The sequence below is a fragment of the Calidris pugnax genome, unplaced genomic scaffold, assembly GCF_001431845.1.
Source record: "Calidris pugnax isolate Ruff unplaced genomic scaffold, ASM143184v1 scaffold153, whole genome shotgun sequence".
Taxonomy (NCBI): Eukaryota; Metazoa; Chordata; class Aves; order Charadriiformes; family Scolopacidae; genus Calidris; species Calidris pugnax.
Window position 1 is genome coordinate 7,881,531 of NW_015090999.1, and position 7,036 is coordinate 7,888,566.

Here is a 7,036-nt window from a genome sequence, read left to right on the forward strand (position 1 = left end):
AACTGTAACTTGTGCATCTCCTCTCCTCCCCTCTCCTCTGCCTTGCCTTGCCTTGCCTTGCCTTGCCTTGCCTTGCCTTCATTAAAAATATTTTTTAAAGAAGTCAGGGCACAATAGAGCCCTTGATGGGTGACAGTCATCTCAGTTCAGATGTCCACAGCTCACACGTTTATTTCTATACTAACCACACCTAGGCTCCCTTGATCTTTAGTGTATTACAGGGAAGCCACTGAGGTGCTGGAGCACATCCAAAGAACAACAATGAAGCTGGAGAAGGGTCTAGAGCACAAGTCTTATGAGGAGCAGCTGAGAGAACTGCGCTTGTTCAGCCTGGAGAAAAGGAGGTTGAGGGAAGACCTTATTGCTTTCTACAACTACCTGAAAGGAGGTTGTAGAAAGGCGGATATCGGTCTCTTCTCCCAAGTAACTTGCAATAGGATGAGAGGAAATGGCCTCAGGTTGCACCAGGGGAGGTTTAGATTAGATATTAGGAAAAATGTCTTCGCAAAAAGGGTTATCAAGCATTGGAAAAGGCTGCCCAGGGAAGCAGTCAGAGGTATTTCCTGGAGGTATTTGAAAGACATGTAAATGTGGGGTTTAGGGATATGGTTTAGTGGTAACTTGGTAGTGTTATACTAATGGTTGGATCTTAATGGTCTTTCCCAACCTAGATGATTCTATGATTCCATGATTCTAAATGAACAATCTTAGAGTGTGCCTATATTACCAGCTGTTGCAGAGCAAAGAGTGGAGGACAGGGCGGGATTTGTTGCAATCTGTTATGATTCTAGGACTGCATATTCACGTTGCTTCTTTACTGACAACAAAGCTGGTACCAGTTGCTGATTCACAGCACATCCCTATCCTTTGTAGAAGAGTAACTGCTGAATGACCCTGCATCCATTTTGCAATTGAGGTGCTGCGAGTGGCACCCAGTGTCACAATACCCACCTTGGCTCCATCAGGAGCAAAAGTGCTTCAAGCACACCAGCTGTGTAAATCCGAAGACAGTAAATACAGATTCAAGACAATTTTGCATCAAACCCCACCCCTCCAATGCACTTAATAACTAGTGTAGATGCACCTGTAGGGTACAAGCCGTATGGCCCATTTAATCTGCTTTTAATTCATCTACATCGGGAGGAACTGAATTGATTAAGAAGGGAGTTTATGTGACTAGTCCAGATGGAGACATCTATACTTTTAATTTTAAAATTGATTAAAATGAATCTGATGCTGTACTTCTATTTACAATATGAATTCTTCTTCATATTCAGATATATAAGATGTTGTATTGAAACCATTTTACACATTCTTAATCTGTACATTATTTGCATATGTAAGTCCTGTCTTTTTATTAGATCTTTTATCTATTTGATATATAATAATTCTGTAACAAAATCTAAGCAATGTTTTAAAAGTCTGATTTTTTTTTTTAAAGTAAAGCAAAAATGAAAAGATGACTATAAATTTAGAAATAATTAATTTAGGGCAAGTTTCTGTATTAAATGCATATGTCTATATGTGAAAGAATTGTCTGAGCTTCCATTACAGTCAATGGGAGTTCTACTCAGTTGTTCACATTTGAATGCTTTGTGCCACCTGCGTTCTCCAAGAGTATCTGTGGAATTTGCATGAGGCTGGCATGACTATCAGGAGTGGCAGGTGAGTCCAGGTATTGCACTAGGTACCTGTACATGGGCAACTGAGTAGTCAGAGGATCAACAGATTCATCCTAAAGCAAATGTCTAAGTTTAACTAGTTGAATAGCACTCTAGACTCTTTTGACTGGATTGACTAGATCTCCACTGACTTAGCATAGACACCTACATTAATTCCTTCCTAAATTTAGATGTCTGAATCTTGAACAGAATCCTACCCCTAGTTACTGAATTACTGCATCCTGTTCTTACTTGTTTAACTGCTGCATAATCATTTCAAGTGACTATATGGCATACTAATTCAGAAATAGATTGTGAATTCCCTATTTTATCCATTTTAATGGCATTGACATTTTTTTAAACTGTTACAAGTTTATTGGTTTAATCAGTTTGTGGTTCTGATAATTATGACAGTTTCCATGGTCTCTTATTCATTATATTTAGTGTAATATACTAAATATACATGAAAACTGCACATCCCACTTGTCCTCACAGTTGTATCTCTTGGGCTGAACAGTCCTGTTATTGCCAAAAATAATTCCCTTAGCACAGCTTTCATGGAGCATAACACGGAGCTTCAGTAGAAAGCTGTTTCATGGCTTATAAAACACACTGTCCAATAACAGCATCAGTGAAATTTTTCCAGGCATGTAGAAGAAGGCAGGACTGTACAGAATTACTTAAGATCATTTAGTGTAATCATCTACAGTAAGAAGTACTAAATGTACTGCAACCATTCCTTGCAGATATTTGCCTAATCTGTTCCTAAACAATCCTAGTGAAGGATTTATTGCTGGGTCTCTGTTCTAATATTTTACCCACTATTTACAGGAAGATTGTTATTACCTCCCTCTATAGGCTTCTGATTCTTGAAAAAAAAAGAAAAAAACATCTTTCAATCAGCTGCACATACTTGTTATGGTGATTACATCTAGAACATCCTGTGGAAGTGCTTAGGTCTGCGTTGGCTGTATTGGAACACTGTGACCTTGTCTCACCACAGAAATGTTATACCAGCCACCCTTGGTCAGACAAAAGATTCATCTGGCCTCTAATGCTACTCCTTACAGACGTAGGAGATATATAAAAAGCATGCTCGATGGTATGGATACTACCTCTGGAACACTCTCCCTAATTGAGCAACTTTCAACCCAGAAACTTCCTGCATCTAATTTAGTGTTCTAATGGCCTTTAATGACCCTTCTGTTAATTTCTAAAGCCAGCTCTCTTAAGGCATTATAAAATCATGGAATCAGTCAGGTTGGAAGGAACCTTTAAGATCATTGAGTCCAACCATTACATTCCAAAATTATTGTCTACAATATCCTTCAGCAAGGAGTTCCATCGTTAGACTATAAATCTAGCTTTTAGCTGGCCAAAGAAGGTAAGGTTAATTTCACCCTAAACACTTGCAAATTGGTTGTTATAGATGTATTTCAGTATCTTTATGAGGATTGAAGGTACACTGGCTGATCTATACTTTGATCTATAATTCTTTGATTGTGTTGCAGGACTTAACCTGTACTACCAACCTCTCAGCAGGGGGTTATTAGCTCAGGTGCAGCACGAAGTGACTTCATCTAACTGGGTACATATGTTTCTAGGGTCTCTGCACCAAGCTTCACTGTTTTCTGTAGACATTTATTATGTTGCTGCTGCTGCTAATGCTTTTATCAAGTTGCGGAAAAGAAATATTACCAGATTCGTTTCCATGTCTTTGCGGTTCAAATTCCTGCAAGAATTTTCAAGAATGCAGAATACAGAAATCATGCTAGTGTCACCTTTTTGTTGTAAGGCAAATGTATAAGTAGCAGCAGAGTTACGCCTTTAGAGTTTCCTCTCGTGGGAAAGGAGACCATGGATTTTCATCAATGTTTGGTGAAATGTTCAAGTCCCTCTGTGTTTTATTCAGTTTTGCATTTTTGCGTTTCTGCTTTGCATCTAGCACTGTGTGGTACTGTTTGAAGCTTCCTGTGGTCTCTTGCAACGTATAAGAGTTTTCCCTTTTTGTTCATTAGTTGTCATTATCAGTGCTACAGCAGCAGACCCCCCAAATCCAGAAAGGTTAGAATTGCATCCTGCTCAGGGAGGGACTGACAGGACAGCCATCAAACACAATGTCAAGCAGAAACCCAAGATGTACTTAGTGGCACAAAATGCACTGATGGAATCTGGCTCAGTAACTGTGTTTATAACTCCTTTGCACAGCAGCAAAAAGCAAGGAGGATAAACCAGTTTATCTGGTCTATTGATTTCTTGTTGCTCTGAATCCTGATACTTTGATTTTTTTGGCTTGAATCTTTATGCTGCAAAAAGGGTGAAACTGATGCTTAGGGCCATCTCCCTAGGGGTAATATATGGATCAGGTATGCAGGTTGCTGGCAGAGGATTTTCTAAGGTAAGTCTGCAAAACATGCAGCTACAGGTCTCCCGTTAGGAAGGGTTTCAAACCCACCTCTCTCATTTTACATGTTAAATGTGGCCTAGAGGAACATCCACCCACACCAAATGGAAAAGCCAAATTTCCTTCCAGTTCCAAAAACATTATAGACATCTGCCAAATGACATTTCTAATTCTTCCCGTAAAAAATGGAAAGCTAAACAGAAGCATCACCCTTCCAATAAATCCATTCCAAACTCTTCCTGATTTATTCCAGATCCACTGCGTTTTGGTGAGGCTGTTAAATAATACCCGCTTTTGTTCTCCTTACGGGGCTTACCTCAGAATGTGTTTTATATGGGTATTCCTTCAGAGACTTTTAAAAATGCTCTAGAAATCATAAAGAGGCAAAGTTTGACTTTTGATACACGTGTTCAGTTCCTATTGACTTCGGTGGGGAATTTCAAGCCGGAATAGACCACAGTGTTGGAAACATTTATTTAGGCACGCTAAGGAAAATGAGTACTTCTGAATGAATGTTAACATTTCCATCAACTACAACAAAATTTAAGCACCTTAGTTCGACCTTTTTTTCAATACAAGAAAGAGACAAACCACTAAAGTATGTTTAAGAAATCAAAGGAATGGTGAAATGAAGAAAGCCACAAAACTTCTTGACAGGAGGGTTTTTTTAAAGGACTGATTAATCACAACTTCTCACAATAGATGTATCATCTCTGAGAGGTAAATAAAGGATAAAGTTTTAACTCATTTTTACTGCAGTGAGATTGTTGAAAAACATCCAAATTCACGTTACCATAAAGAAAATAGGTCTTGAGATTTTATCCTTGAAATTATAAAGACCTTGAAAGGGCTTTTTTCAATGGTCGCTGTTGTGCCTCTATTTGTCTGGAAGGTTTTTGCAGCCTGACTACTTGGACAAGCACAAGAAGACCCAAGATCCTCTGGCTATGCCCTGACCTGGTCAGACAGAGCCGGCTCCTGTCCAAAGTCAAGTACGCGCTCGGGTTGCTCAATCCTGCTTGTTACCTCAAAACACAAGTGCCATGTGAATGTGTCTATATATGACTTTGGATCAGAGCTGGCTCATGTCTGGCCATTTTGAAGAACAGACAGACAAGCTTGCATCTGTCTGTACCTGTCCCTGTAGACATACCCTAAAGCTGCTAAATAGCTGATTTTTTTTTTTTTTTTTTTTAATGTCACAGTAAACAATGAATATGGAATGTCAGGCAATCATCATGGAACTAAAAAATCCTCAACAAAGAGAACAGGTAAAACAATGCAAATAAAATGAGATTTTTTTTTCCTCCCACACCCATAAACTGTCATGCAAGTGCAATAACTGGAACTGATGTAAACTGTTTTTGAAAAGCTAATTTAGTAGTGTGCAGTCACTTTGTATTTTGTTTATTACTCTCCCATTTTAATATTTTTTTACCTTATTTAAAGAAGAACTTGAATTTTGATATTTCAAAAATGTGAGCAAGAAATACTGGCTATTGGTACAGGAATTACATGAAAGCCTGTGAAATTTTCAAATTTAAATTCTCATTCATAAAATGAAAGGTCCTGGTAAACTTTGGATAAAATTCCATACTTTGAAGTCATAAATGTTGAATGAATGTGTCTGTTGGCAAAATTTTCCCAAAGTATATTTGTTATTCAATTTGGTAATGCAGCAAAATAAAAATAGCTATTACAGTGTACGAAAAAGCATTGATTTATTCAGTAATAAAAGAGAACACCCCAGGTAAAAGCAGAAGATGGATGTGTAGTTCTCACTAGTCATTTAGAGCAGGACTGTCTAATATTATTCACTTATCTTTTTACCATAAATATTTGAGGGTTCATGATTTATTTTTATTTTTGCAGTTTAGTTCTTCCTTTTGCGTCTTTAAAAGCCCTCTTTTCCAGATTCTACTGGTAATATTGCTTTTTAAGTACTGATGCAGTCCTGTGCCACATATCGCAGTCCCTAGTCTGTGTGTCCATCATACATGGCCTGCTACAAGCCGTCATAGCTCTGGTTTGCCTTTGGTTTTGTGCTTTTCATGAGTGAATATGGAGGACTGATGACCACATTTTGTTTGGAAATAGCATTGCAGTAATAAATGAGAGAGAGTCTTGTGGGAATCTTCCAAAGGTCTTCCCTAGGTTTTGCGAGGAGCTCTAGCAACTTGAGAGGTAAGGGCAAATATGGACCAAAGGTTTTGCAGCTAACTAGGGTCTCTATCCAAAGTCCACATTCAGATGGATCTGAAGGCTGGTGTAAAGAACTGCTTGTCCTCAGTGTGATCAAACAGCCATTCCATTTTACACTGACAGCAGGATGCCATATCCACAAATAATACCTTTTAAAGAAGGCTTTTAAATCCCTAGCTCTCACTGTGATTTGAGCACAGGTCCGTGTTACAAAATAGAACTTTGTTCTAGCAGGGGACAAACAGGTGGCAGCCAGGTCCAGAGGTGCAGCTGGGTCTGAGAAGATAGGAGTTCATTTCCCAAAAGCGTTGCATAAATGAAGGACAAATAACTTTAAATATAGCAGCACTTTACACCTAAAATATCCCTATTTCAGTAAGAAACAGTAATATGTCCCCAAAAGCAGAACAGAACACGAAGTAGCTACAGGGCTTCATGAGTGGATATAAATTTAGAAGATCTGATGAGCCATCTCAAACTTTTCTCCAGCTGCTTTGATGACATCATTGGTTTCACTATCTACAGTGGCACCATTGTCACATTAAACAATGACAGTTCTAAAACTATCCTCTCTGCTTTCCTGACAGATATTCATATGCTGCAGAAGGAAAAAAAAATCTTCTTCTTGTCATCATAATTTTTCTTTTTTTCTTTTCCTTTTCTTTTTTTCCTCCCACATAATTCCCTTTTGTCCTTCAGGTCTTAATTGCAATTCATTATTATTTTTGTGAAGAGCAGCCTCATGAAGGCAAAGAGTTAAAGACGTCAC